This window comes from Cydia amplana, chromosome 1 (genome assembly GCF_948474715.1).
Source record: "Cydia amplana chromosome 1, ilCydAmpl1.1, whole genome shotgun sequence".
In the NCBI taxonomy this organism is placed as follows: Eukaryota; Metazoa; Arthropoda; class Insecta; order Lepidoptera; family Tortricidae; genus Cydia; species Cydia amplana.
In genome coordinates, this window is record NC_086069.1 from 5,124,881 (window position 1) to 5,139,065 (window position 14,185).

The following is a 14,185-nucleotide window of genomic DNA, read 5'->3' on the forward strand; positions in this document are numbered from 1 at the left end:
AAATACCTTTCACCAAGGAATATTAGGTACATATATGTAAAGGAATGGACATTTATAAATGATGCATTTTTTCTATGAAAGGTAAGCCATTCAAGAAGGGCCTAATGGAAAGTATCTAAGAGTCATGAGGCCGGTTTTCCAGTTAATAATTTTTTTGCGTTGATTAATTCGGTCAATTTGTTTTTTTATTTATCTAAAATTAGCTCCCCATACCCCATTACTATTAAATAAATAGAGACTAGTATAGGACAATATGGGTTTGAGTTTTTTTTTACTACGTATTTCAGAAATTAAAGAATCCCCGCATATTTAATAATAAAAATATTTTGCTCTCAATTAAACTTTCACTCAGACTGACATCTTACAATAAAATGTACCTTCCGAAGATTTCCATATTTTAAAGACCCTTTTTGATTATTCAACCTTCACCTACGTGGGCTATTGTTTTTCTCAAGCATTCTTTAGTCTTTGTTTAGCTCGGTAGCGGTAAGTTTAAAAAAAAGATTCGCAACGACCCTCGCCGCTCGTAATACTGCGATCGTGATCCCATCGCCTTATTTACGTAATACTTTAATACTTTTTAACGGTGATTCCCAACTTCTACAGTATTTATTTATCAGAAGTCTTGTCATATGATCAAAGACAAATATAATACAAGCCTAAGCTAACCCAATAAGTACCTTAACCCAATAAGCCTTATCACTTTAACCCAATAAGTACCTTCTAACTGTTGCAAACTACAGCAAACAGTTATATATTTCTTCCAAAACAAATTAACTAAAAGAGGCTTCTGAGGGTTTTTCTTACGAACAAGAGGGGTTATTTTATATTTTTATATGTTGTTGTTAACTTGATTTATACCTACCTACGTATAAGTAATACAACTTGTCATTTCTGTTTAATCAAATTAATACTATGGGCCCGATTCGGATTTCGAACTAGACATTTATTAGATATCACCAAAATACGTCAACGATATTTTTAAGATCTAGCCTGTCAAATTTGACATTTCCTCGATTCTGGAGATACTCTTAAACGATTTCCACAGTGTCTAAAACGTCTCGTTATGTATTTTTAGATCTCAAAACGATTTTGAAACGATCTTAATACGATAATTTAACATAAAAGTGAAATTGGTTGCCCGAATTGAGCTGCAAAACATATCGTATCGTTCTCTTCTCAACTCTTCTCGGTCTTGTTTTCCGAATATTCCGAAATTCAAAATACACAAAAGCGTTACCTGTAGTTAGTCTTAGTAAATCACACTGTTACCGTTAAATGGCAGTTATAAAAGCGCATTTAGTACTAATTGCAGATCACTATCTCCAGACTTCACCAGTAATTAACAGTCCGACGATGCAGGTTCATTCAAACGAGCGAATTTCACCTCGAGGGATCTCGGGGAACGCTGGCTAAGCAGTCACATTGCTTGCACAATAAAATTGTGACTTTTAGATGAAGTTACAAAGACGGGTAGTTTCAAGACTTTCAAGTCATAATCAAATCTAGCTGACTATACTCTCTCTTTTAAAAGTTTTAAATAGGTCATAGTCAATTTTAATAGTATTTTGTCCTATTTGATGACGCTTATTAGGTACTCGTAATCTACAACAACACACAACTACTAGCTGCTTTGATAGTGCACGATACCTTGCACTTTGTGACTATGCGCTGAAATTTGGCACAATTGATTCTTAGGTGGTCTTGAGTTGATAGAGACCGGGAGCCGACGAGAGTCACCTCCCATTTAGTGGGGGGGAGGGGGGAGGGGGATCGACGCTGCCGCGCTTCAATTGAAGCCACATTTCTCTAAAGCTATAGATATTAGGGCATGTGATATATCATTTTCAGGTAAATTGAGGACGAGGAATCTATTTTTAGAACAAAAACAATGCACTTTCTAACAAAAAAAAAAATAAAGTAGAAAAGACTAAAAAAGTATAATTTGTTTTTTTTTTTTTTTTTATATTTACCATTTTTTTAAAGTATAACAGAAATCTCAAAACAAAAAACATAGTTGTAAAGCTACACTTATCTAGTTTACAAAAATATATAGTTTATTATATAAATCTGTTGAAACATGGGAGATAAAAAATAATATTCGGTGTGGGTTAGGGTGACACTTATCTAGTTTACAAAAATATATAGTTTATTATATAAATCTGTTGAAACATGGGAGATAAAAAATAATATTCAGTGTGGGTTAGGTTAGGTTAGCCTGGAGAAACCTGGAGTTACCATGGTTACCAGTAGGTACAATTAGACACTGAGTTAACGGTTTAACTGCTTAACCCCGGGTCAGTGGGATGGTGCAAGTGGCGCGTAGTATTCGCGTTGTCTCCCGGTCTCTATCAACTCAAGACCACCTAAGGATCAACTGTGCCAAGTTTCAGCGCATAGTCACAAAGTGCAAGGTTCCCATATAACGGCGTGCAGTGTCAAAGGGGCTAAACAGCAATAGTATGAAATCTATTAATTAATTAATTGTCATTCACACAATTTAATTTGAAATCACTTTGTCAAATATTATGAAATATACGAATCTTCAACATTGAGTATCAAGATGTTGAAGTCAAATACATATCTGCTACAAAATATTGGCGTTAGAACTTCAGGAACAAGCTCTTGCATTTTGATTTACGCATTTTGCCAACTTCCTTCCAGAATTCACAAAATTCTCGGCGGCCATTCAAAGAAAAAAGGCTCGCCTACTACATGGAAAACTTAAAAACATAGAGCCTTCCTCCTTTGGATCCTTTGGAAGGTATTTGAGAAGTTCAGATGTTATGCGAAGGTAAAGCGATAAAGAATATTGTGCTCTTGAACAAATTTTCGACCCTATGGGCCCGATTCGGATTTTGTAATAGACATCTATTAGATATCTTTTAGACATCGCCAAGATACGATAACGATATGTTTAAGATCTAACCTGTCAAATTTGACATTTCCGCGATTCTGGAGATACTCTTGAACGATTTCCACAAGATATTACTTAGAGATCTAATTCACATCTAATAGATGCCTAACGCGATCTATCGTAAAAGTGACATTGGTTGCCCGAATTGCGCTGCAAAAGAGAACTAGTTGAAATCTAAACTATAACGTATCTAGAATGGATCTAGTACGTGTCGTCTCTTGTGAATATCTTGAAGTTCGAATACGGCAAGCAAGCACCTCGGTATTTCAAACATGTCTTAAACGAAAAGTTTACAAGTCTTATCTTAACAAGCGCAATTTTGGAAAATTTCCCCCTAATACCTAATGTAGGCTAGACAGTTTTCCCTGAACCCTGTTTAATAGTATATAATGAAAATGTTGATTTTTGTGGAGGTTGAGTGTGTAGTGAACAGGTACCTAAATTAAGACACGTTGAAATATATTTTTGTAAACGAATAATATTTAAATGTCACAGGTTTTTCGCCTTATCCTGATAAAATAAATATGTAGGATTGTATTTTAAATAAAGTTTTGTTGTCAGCCATAGAAGATCAAGTCAAGTTATTAATAGGAACTCTTTTAGTATTAGTAGGAATCTATAAACTAGTTTAAGGTCGCAATTCGATTTCGGCCGTTTGGTAGTTTTTACGAGTTTGAAAACAACTCAATCACAAACATTAAAACAACCGGGGTGGCCTTGGAATAGATGTTTGCAACAACAACTGCAGTTTAACTACTGACATGTTTCCTTGTTCTATACATATAGTCACACTTTTGATAACATAAATATATTATCCACCTTAAGTTTCTAGACCGGTTGTGGATTAAAAGTACCTAATACGATGGTGCTGATTTTTTTTGTTTTCTATTAATATTTAGTACTTAAAAATTAGCTTAACTCTCTATTTGGGATTGTATGTTTCGTTAAAATAATTATGACCAAGCACAGTAACCTACATATATATATACAATATCCAGCCGCAAAATTGCATGGCCACTTTATGAATGAATTCATACATAATAAGTACTTTTAAATTCTTATACCTGTTAAGTGTTATGTTATGCGAATTCATATTATGACAATGAATTTTAGGCGTATTAAGGGGCACCCGTCAGATAAGTGTCATGTTAGCCGTTTACTGAAGTAAAAAAATGTACTAAGAGATGCGTTTATTATATCCCGTCCGTACTTCGCACGAAGCCAATTTGTAAGAATCTAGACGTCTTAACTTAAGTCATAAAGAAATATAGTAAGAGGCTTCTAGATGGCTTGAAAAGTGTTCTAACAGTGGAATAAAATAATCGCTTGAACGTTATCAAATCTAAATTTAGCATTTTATATTTTGACGCGTCTTAATAACCGGTTGCCGAAAGGTTGTGTTGTAAATGCAGACATTATTTTTGTAGCACTGTCTTTACGAGGTGATCCTCGATGGTACGCCACAATGTCGTGTCTCCATACGAGTTTTATAATTCCGCGGTTTTTTATGTTATTACGACTGAACTGTACCTATACGTTAAAATTTAAAAAGCTTAGTCAGCAAGAAGATACATCTGTCCGAATTAAAAATAATGCAAAATTATAGTGTCCACTTGTTTGCTGTGTTTGTAGGTTAAATTTTCTTTTCTTTACATTAGTCGAATCGTTAAGTGTCATGTAAGCACAATGTATCTTAATATACTATCATAATATGAATATATGACTATGTATGTAAACAATAGATATATGCCTAGTCATTTGTCATGATTCATCATAATAATAACAGTGTATGAGGTCCTTGGATACGATGTTTCATATAGGTATAGCACAAAGGAATAGTCTAAGTTTTCTGAATACCTATTAAATTTTTAACTAAGAAAACAATCGATATTATCTATGACATTCATTTTAATGGCTGTAGATGATGTCAGATACCATTTTCGCATTAAAAAAAAAATTAAATTACTTACAACGATCTGTTAAGGTGCCATTAATACAAAATTAGGCATTTTTATTTTTTCATTATTATTTTTATTTTTTATATTTATAATTAATTTGACTGATTTTTACTGTTTACTCAATTTCTATTTTATAGAAAGTGGTTTTTATATTATATTACTATTTTATTTTTTAGATTATTATTCTATTAATTATTATTACTGATATTGTGTTGTGATGATCTTTTTGTGAATGCATTTTATTATGACATGTAAAATTTAATGTACATTTTCAATAAGAAATACATGAATCTAATCTAATCATTATTTAATTCATAAAAATACTGTCGTCAAATAGGTATCTATAAATATTTACATAATCAGTTAAAATCTAGAACCAGATCTTACAAATGGACCTTTAATAAAGTATTTAGGTATTAGGCATAATATAGGCAAATAAATAAATATTGGGGGACATAATATCTTACGTACCTAACCTAGCCCCAAACTAAGCAAAGCTTGTAATAGGAATGGGTGCTAGGCGACGATATACATGCCTACTTATATAAAAAAAACATACTTATATACATAGACAACACCAATGACTCATGAACCTATGCTCATCACACAAATAAATGCCCACCAGGATTCGAACCCAGGACCATCGGCTTCAGAGGCAGCTGGGGTCACTACCATAATGAATAAATCCTAAGAAACGAAGCAGTACTTACCTAATTACTGACAATTTGTTGCTTTTCTAGTAATTTATTAATTGTATAAGATGCAAGCACAAACACTTCACCCACCTTTAACCTAACCCGAGATGCAACGAAAAACATACAAATTAAAAGACACGCGCGTTATAATCAACGTCTATAACATGTTAACAATTTTTTACTTAAGCCAATAGCAATAAGGCGAAAAATGTTTACTTATTTTTGACATGCATCGTCCGTACAATATCACTAGCTGTTTGCTCAGGGTTACCATTTTCTCGGCTGCCAGTCTCCTTCGCGCTGCTGGTGGGGGCATACGCGTCGTTTGCCGTTTTGCGCGGGAAACAAGACTCGATAACCAAAGTCGCGGAAAACTAGGCGAATCTAGAAAAAAACAACATAACAAGTTGTGTTATAAATAAAGGCTTGTGATTTTCAAAAGTGAAATAAGTGATAGTGCCAAAAAGTGACGGTAAAATAGTGAAAAGTCGCGCAGAGTTTGGTTTGTTGATTAATTAGAATATAAGTGTAATTGGTTGTTTGAAAAAATATGATACGAATGCGATGGCCGTGTTTACGGACTATTTGTGTTGAACAGCTGTGCTAACATGGCTGGGGTGGTGACGCCGCACATGCAAATTACAACTTACAAAAGAATTTAAATTTAAACTTCAAGTAGGTATCTATAAAAGAACAATCGGTTGCGTATACGATATTATAATACTTATAATATACAATCCATTATTGTATTTTTATTGGTAGTTCACACATTTTATGTGTAAGTAGGTATTAAAAAGTATACCCTTTATATTAAAAAGTCTTCGTAGCGCTACGCGCATAGCCGATCTTAGCGTTTTCCCGCTTTGTAGAGGAAAGCGACTACGAACAGAGAACACGCCGAGCGGGTTCCCGGCACTCGAATGTTTATTCATTGCGAAAAAATACGTAACATCGTTTTCATGTAACCAGAGTACAGATAGGTATAAGTGTAAGTTTTGAAAGGATAAGCACTATCAGAAACTACATAGGCAATAAAACCATTGACGTATAATATCTAAGGACGGGCTAATGGGGCACTAAACATCGTACTAGTTCAGCGGTGCTACCCACGAATTCCAGCCAATCGTGCAGTCTAACGCGACTAGTTGCGACCAATAGCGCGCGTAATGTGAACTCGTCAACCAATCGCGCGCGTGATGCGAACTCATCAACCAATCGCGTTGTAGCGATTTCACACCGCTGTACTGGCCCCTGTCATGCCAAGGGCTTCCAAATACCGGACTTCTCACAATACCGGTATTAATACCGAAACTGTCTTCATCAATACCGGGATCCCGGGATCCCGGTATTGGATATGAATCGCTTAAAATATATAGTTTTACAAAAAAGGGGAATTAGAAAGGCTCACTGGAATACCAGATATGTCCTAAAAGCTATTACAACAATAAACAATCAATGCCGCCATCTGCAATAATTTTATTTCACACTCCAGGTTGGCAATAATTTGATCCAATTTGTTGACTTCACCTCATCAGTCACATTTGTAGTCCAACTTAACCAACCAGACAACATTTTTTCAAATTGCCGTCAAATTGGTTTGCCATTATTACAGTTATCCTTGCTCTTTCGTTTTATTATTTGATAAAATTATAAGAACTAATGATGTTAATGTTAATGTCACTATCATCATATTCATCACTCACATAACTTCAGGATTCATCATCCACCAACCACCAAATATTTATCTGACGCATTAGGCAACGATCTTGTTTCAATAATAAAATGCGGGCTAGTGACCAGTTAGCAGTTAGAGTTAGACCAAGTAAAGTCTGCAACGATTTTGATAGCATACGCAGTACGCAGTGCAAGTGTTATTTGTACGTCATAATTTCACAGAAGCTTGACGTTTAATATAACACTTGCACTGCGCGTGCTATCAAAATTGTTGCAGACTTTTCTTGGTCTAACTCTAGATGCGTCTGACGTTTAGTAAGCTTTTTGATACAGCCGAATATAATGGATTTAAAGGGTTTATACTGCACATTTCCCTCATTTTTAAAAATACCGGGATCCCGGTATTGCCTATAAAAATACCGGTATTGAAAAATGCGTTTAAAAAGACGGGATCCCGGGATCCCGAAATACCGGGATCCCGGTATTGGAAGCCCTAGTCATGCCTCATTATTATTGCCCGTAAAGCCAGTCCCTAGATATCTATGTCAATGAATAAAACTGTCAATAGGAAAACAAGTCTTGGGTGATCGTAAAGTTAAAACTAAAATATGTGTATCGTAATAAATAACACTTAACAATTAAAAACAATGCTGACAAATTTGAATTACAAATTCTCGCTGTGAACATTTCCTATTCGTATTTTTAGCACCGAGTCAGATTGTTATTTAGGAAAAAATGACAGTAATTTTCCTATCATTAGCATGCATTCATGCAAATGTCATAAATTGTGGTTTAAATTGCACCTCATTGGATTTTTGATATTCCTTTATGATATGTTTAGGCAGATAATAAAATATTTCTGTGTGTTTCGAGGGATTATGAAAAAATTGTCATCGGTGCAATACAGATTTTTAGACATTTATAATATTTTCGTAATTATATAAGACGAATAGGCCAAATTTTCCTAAACTATTAATTGTTCAATCATCGAGCGAAGTTTTGGTTTTGCTTTTATTATATCTTCCACAAAGATTTAATTAAGAAATTATATCCTTCTAATTCTAACCATCCAGCGAGGCTTTCTTTAGTCGGTAACATAAATCCTATTTACACCGACTTCAAAACGGACGTGGTTATTAATTAAATGTTTTTTAATAAAATATATAACGAAATGATTTATTAGGCATGTTGGATAATTTCAGCACTATCCATGCTCACTTGAAAAAAAAACCTGGGTGGGATGTTTATTTTTTCTTATTTTCCTATGTATTTTTTGGTTTAATAAGGCACCTAAAACATTGACATATTCTGAGTCAGTAGGTGTAATTTGTTCACCTTTCATAATATGTTCACTAACAAACATCTGATCACGCTTGAGGCACGTTTATGTTACAAAAATAAACGAATACAACAACCATTGTTCTAATGTTAATTGAATACTAATCTTGTAAAATAATTCACCTACCGACGTTGCGTCGGTAAGATAAGATTTGTTAGTTTATTTGATTTACCTAACAATTGAAATGAAAATAAAATCTGACTTGAATTGAAATTGAATTGAACTGAATTGAAATTACAAAAGGTACAAAAAATGTATGATCCGAACTATAGGTATATATTAATACATTTTTTTAAATACAGCTTTGAGAGAGAACTTAAACAATAAATGAAATCTGTTTTTTCAATGAATAAATTAAGAACTAGTATTAAACAGAAAATATTGGTATCAACTCATTTGGCTGCATATCATTGTCAACAGTCAATACCATTATACCACATGCATGTAAAGGATAACAGCCGTTGAATATTGAGCGAGTCGTGATTGTTTTTATCTTTCTGCCGTGGTTGGTTATAATTATTTAGAATTAATGAGTTTTGACAAAGTTCTAATGTCATCCGTACCGTGGCAAGATAAATAAAGTGTGGTCCTGTTTCTTTAGTGATATAATTTTAATTTAAGTTATGTTTCACAGCCGTACGTAATTATTTTCAATAAAAGTTACCATATACCTATTTTTTGCAGATTTTAGCGGTTTTACTGTTTACGCATGACATGCTGTGGTTAGTTTATTGATGCTTAGCATCAAACATCAAATCTTTTAGATTAATACGTAAACGTTTAAAATATATTTTAATAACGTGTGATGTCAAATGTTATTAGAATTTTTTAAGACATTGAAATTACAAATGAAATTGAGTATTACTGTTACTACAATACTCGTAATTAATAACAGGCTCTTATTAGGTTTAAAAGTGAGTGTGTCGCTCTCAAAACGTCACGTTTGCTTAAATTATTTATACTCAATAGGTACTTATATTAATTATGAATTATCATTTTATTGTTGATGATGATAAAACATGATTAGGTACATTTTTCTTAATTTAATTCATAAAAAGAGGGTCATGTGTCCACGATCAAAAATTACTGTCAAGTTAAATCAAAGATAAAAATGCATGATACACAGACAGAAGAACAAAAAAATTATAATTTTGTACTTCAAAGAGATATCTAAAATTGTGATAGTCAAAATCTAGTTTTCTATTAGAAACACTGAAAAAACCACTAGGTTTTATATTTTATATCTTCTTCCTGCCTAATAATATAAACAATATTTTGGTGCATGTCATATATTAAATTAACGCAAGTACATGTAGCTATTAACTAATATTATTAAGGCACGAACCCTCGAGTTAATTTCGTCTTTGTTAAGTGCCATCAACTTCAAAGTTTCCTTATTAACAACCTTATCCCTTCCTATCCTTATACATACCTTATAGTACCTACCTACACAATTGTTGTTTAACATTATTGAAAATTATGTAAGATAATTACTGGTCGATTTGCCAATATACTATGCAGAATCTGTCTAATCTAAATGTCATTTTTGTACAAAACCAGATAGATTGGGTACTTGATTAGAGCCGAGCCGTGGTAATGCCGACGTTTGGAAGCTGATGATTATCTTACATTGTCTGTTCTTTGCTACCTCTTTCTTTGCTTACTCATTGTCTGTTCATCGTGACATTTCAAAAGTGCCCTGAATCAACGGGGTAGCGATGTTGTATAAAAAAATTATGGGCACTTTTTCCATAAATAAAGTAAAATAATAGGACTAACTTAATTTTACGACGTTCCTTTATTATTTTCCTAACTTACTTACTTTCCTACCTATTAAGATAATTTTGCCAAAATTTAAGCAACAAATTAAAAATAAATTGCTAATGAATGTACCTACTATAATTAGTATCATTTGTAATCAAACAAGAAACATATACCTAGGCGAAATGTCTTTCAGCAAATTTGAAATCTACTGTCTGTTTTTTGTTAGTGTAATTTATTTGATATACCATTTTATTGATGATTGTACTGCCTCTCCTTTGCAATATCTACTTGTACATAATATTTTACTGTTTTTACAAAACCACGAATATTTTTAACATTGTTGCTACATCTACATTGCAACTATATAAATAAACAACAGTTGGGTATGCGTGAATCGTGAGTGCAATTAAATTCTATTGTTAGACAAAGATTCAGGTCTTGTCTTTGATAGTGTACTCAACATTTAACTAATTTTAGACATGAGAAGTTTTTTTTTATATATACATGTATTTTTTGCTGTAATATAACTAACCTAGGCTTTAAAACGATGGCTACTTTTATCTCTGACATGGCCACTTTTACTTGTATTTGGTGATGTGGTAAGAAATTAATAGTGTGAAAACTCTTTCTGCTCTTTAAAGCGTAGTTACATAGATATCATGCACATAGACACTTCACCCGTTTTTAATTAAACATTTGGAGTGCCTGCCTATAAGATGAACTGTTGATTTTTATAACCAGAGGATATAGAACAAGTGCGTGGGCAACGGATGTTTTGCCCACAACGATAAAGTACTTGAATGCAATCAACACAAGGCCTCGGTTTAACAAAGTTACATACTATACGGTATTGCAAAGTAATCTTCGCGCGTTTCCAAAAGAGCAAAGTACCTAGGTAAATTTTGGTACTTAATCAAAATATTTGAAAACGACTTTCTTATACCAATTTCTTCTTCTTCTTATTTAAGAGCTGTGCTCTTGTCGGTGGAGCAATCTCCGACTCATCCGGTCCTCTGCCAACTCCTTAACCTTCTGGTATGTCACAACCTGAACCTTTACTTTTATTTGGTTGTAATAATTTACTAACCAGTTCGTTATTATCTTACATTCATACACTCTTCTGAAAATAAGTTAGTGACAGTTATCTCTTTGTCCTTTCTTTATTCGCCTTTATTTCTTTATTTGGTTACCTACGATACAGGCAAGCACTAGTGTAGGAACCAGCTCTGTATGTAATGTGAATATGTTGGGTAAATAAATATTCTTATTCTTATTCTTATTTCTTTGTCGCTTCTTTTATTTATGAAAAAGTTTTGACACGCACACTGTTAATTCGTCGATAATCTTTTTATTTTGTTTAATGGCTTATCGAATCTATTTCTAGTCAGTTAAATCAACTATTTTACGCACGAGGACAGTTTACGGTGGTAAACACTCATAGATTTTACGAGTCTCGTTACGCAAACAGTAGTTTCGTGGTTTCTAAAACTGCATTCTGCAAATATTTGACGCAAAACACCTATTCCAGGTGCCCCGTGAATAGAATCACACAATACGAGTGAATCATTGATGTAAGTTTGTAGACGATGAAAGATAATAATATGTCTGATAATTATGTTATTGTTCGGTATTCTCACTTATATATAAATACCAGGCACATGTAGCGCTGTGCTCTAAACCATAAAATTAATAATTTAGTATTACTTAGTATTTAATTAGGTGCATACGGAATTGTCTGCAAAAAACCCTGATGTTTTATAGAAATATCTGATCCGATTAAATGGGTACACAGGCTTTATTTTTATTAAAAAAGCGGCCAAGTTCGAGTCGGACTCGCCCATGAAGGGTATTTAGGGGATTTATGACGTATTAAAAAAAACTACTTACTAGATCTCGTTCAAACCAATTTTCGGTGGAAGTTTGCATGGTAATATACATCATATATTTTTTTTAGTTTTGTCATTCTCTTATTTTAGAAGTTACAGGGGGGGGGGGGACACATTTTACCACTTTGGAAGTGTCTCTCGCGCAAACTATTCAGTTTAGAAAAAAATGATATTAGAAACCTCAATATCATTTTTGTAGACCTATCCATAGATAACCCCACACGTATGGGTTTGATGACAAAAAAAATTTTGAGTTTCAGTTCTAAGTATGGGGAACCCCAAAATTTATTGTTTTTTTTTTCTATTTTTGTGTGAAAATCATAATGCGGTTCACAGAATACATCTACGTACCAAGTTTCAATAGTATAGTTCTTATAGTTTCGGAAAAAAGTGGCTGTGACATACGGATGGACAGACAGACAGACAGACATGACGAATCCATAAGGGTTCCGTTTTTTGCCATTTGGCTACGGAACCCTAAAAAAAAGACGTTGATAATATGATATGTTTGCACTTTAATACTTAAATAAAAAATAAATAAATAAAATAGCCTTTTATTTCGACCAATTTTTTTTTTTTTGAATTGTAGTTTTGTCACATTGCTTATTGAATATTTAAATACTTACCTACATTTAAATATCTTTTGTTTTACTTTACAAAACGATCAGGTGATGTTTTTTCCAATTGAAAAACAATTACTTAGTTTCGTATGTTTAATTACAGGAATTTAACATCTATTTAAACAAACAGACATATTATTATTGCCTACAATTTGTCGACGCTTGACAAAAACCATTTATGGGACAGGTTTTGGACGTTAGTTTGTTAGTCTAACTACTATATAAACTTTTACATTTTAATGTTCGTATTATTCAGTAGTGTTTTCTTGTGTACATATGAATAACTATATTTTTCATAAAGCATGTATTATATATTTGTTTGGTGTATTGTATGATATATGTACGGGCGTCCTTACCAAGGAATTCACCCTTGAAAATATTACGAGCCACCAAGTCTGCTCTATGGGCCCGATTCGGATTTTGTAATAGACATCTATTACTTCTATTAGATATCTTTTAGACTTCGCCAAGATACGATAACGATATGTTTCAGATCTAAGCTGTCAAATTTGACATTTCCGCGATTCTGGAGATACTCTTGAACGATTTCCACAAAATATTACTTAGAGATCTAATTCACATCTAATAGATATCTAACACGATCTATCGTAAAAGTGACATCATTGGTTGCCCGAATTGAGCTGCAAAAGAGAACTAGTTGAAATCTAAACTATAACGTATCTAGAATGGATCTAGTACGTGTCGTCTCTTGTGAATATCTTGAAGTTCGAATACGGCAGTGGTAGTTCGCTTTCACGCATAACTCTTTATCGCTGTCCTTGAAACGTTATCGACAGTTGCATAATACTGCGTACATAACTGTCATTCATAAAGCCGTTTACATGGAAAAAGTAGGTACATAATGATGTACTCCGTAAACAATTGTGCTGAAAAGGATATAAGTCAAGATTCGGCATGAACGATATGACCTTCAAAACCATCAGAAAAGTGTAGGTACTTAAAGGCGAAAACGCACTTGGATTGCACTCTGGTGATGCAGGTGTTCATAGGCGATGGTAATTGCTTACCACCGTGCCATTCGTCTCCTAGTTTTAAAGATAAAGTTAGATTTAAGTATTTTTCAAGTAGGCATATTACAATACAATGCGTGTATGAATGTCAATTAAAGCTAAGTATTAAGTGTATCATTAAGAAGTAATGTATAGGTATATTGAGTTAATCTATACTATATTATCTTAACTATAGTCCTTTTAAACACTCCAATTAAAGGAATACCGGGTACAGTCATCTGCAAAAATATGTGACGCAAATAGTATTGTTATGCAAAATTTTATTAAAGGTGACTGCACCTATAATATTATTTTATAAAAA

The 14,185-nt window shown here is 33.2% G+C and overlaps 1 protein-coding gene across 3 annotated transcripts in view; it reads left to right on the forward strand.

The window, feature by feature from the left end:
• The window catches only part of LOC134661421 (atrial natriuretic peptide receptor 1), a 288,858-nt gene that overhangs the window by 161,343 nt on the left and 113,330 nt on the right, over positions 1-14,185 (forward strand). Inside the window, exon 1 of one of the 3 annotated variants that reach the window (XM_063517542.1) lies at positions 5,869-6,072. The exons of 1 other annotated variant lie outside the window; for it this stretch is intronic. The gene's annotated coding sequence lies outside the window, so the exon portion shown is untranslated. Of the gene's footprint in view, positions 1-5,868; positions 6,073-14,185 lie in introns of those variants that run through there. One more of the 3 variants, XM_063517618.1, reaches the window with a different exon arrangement.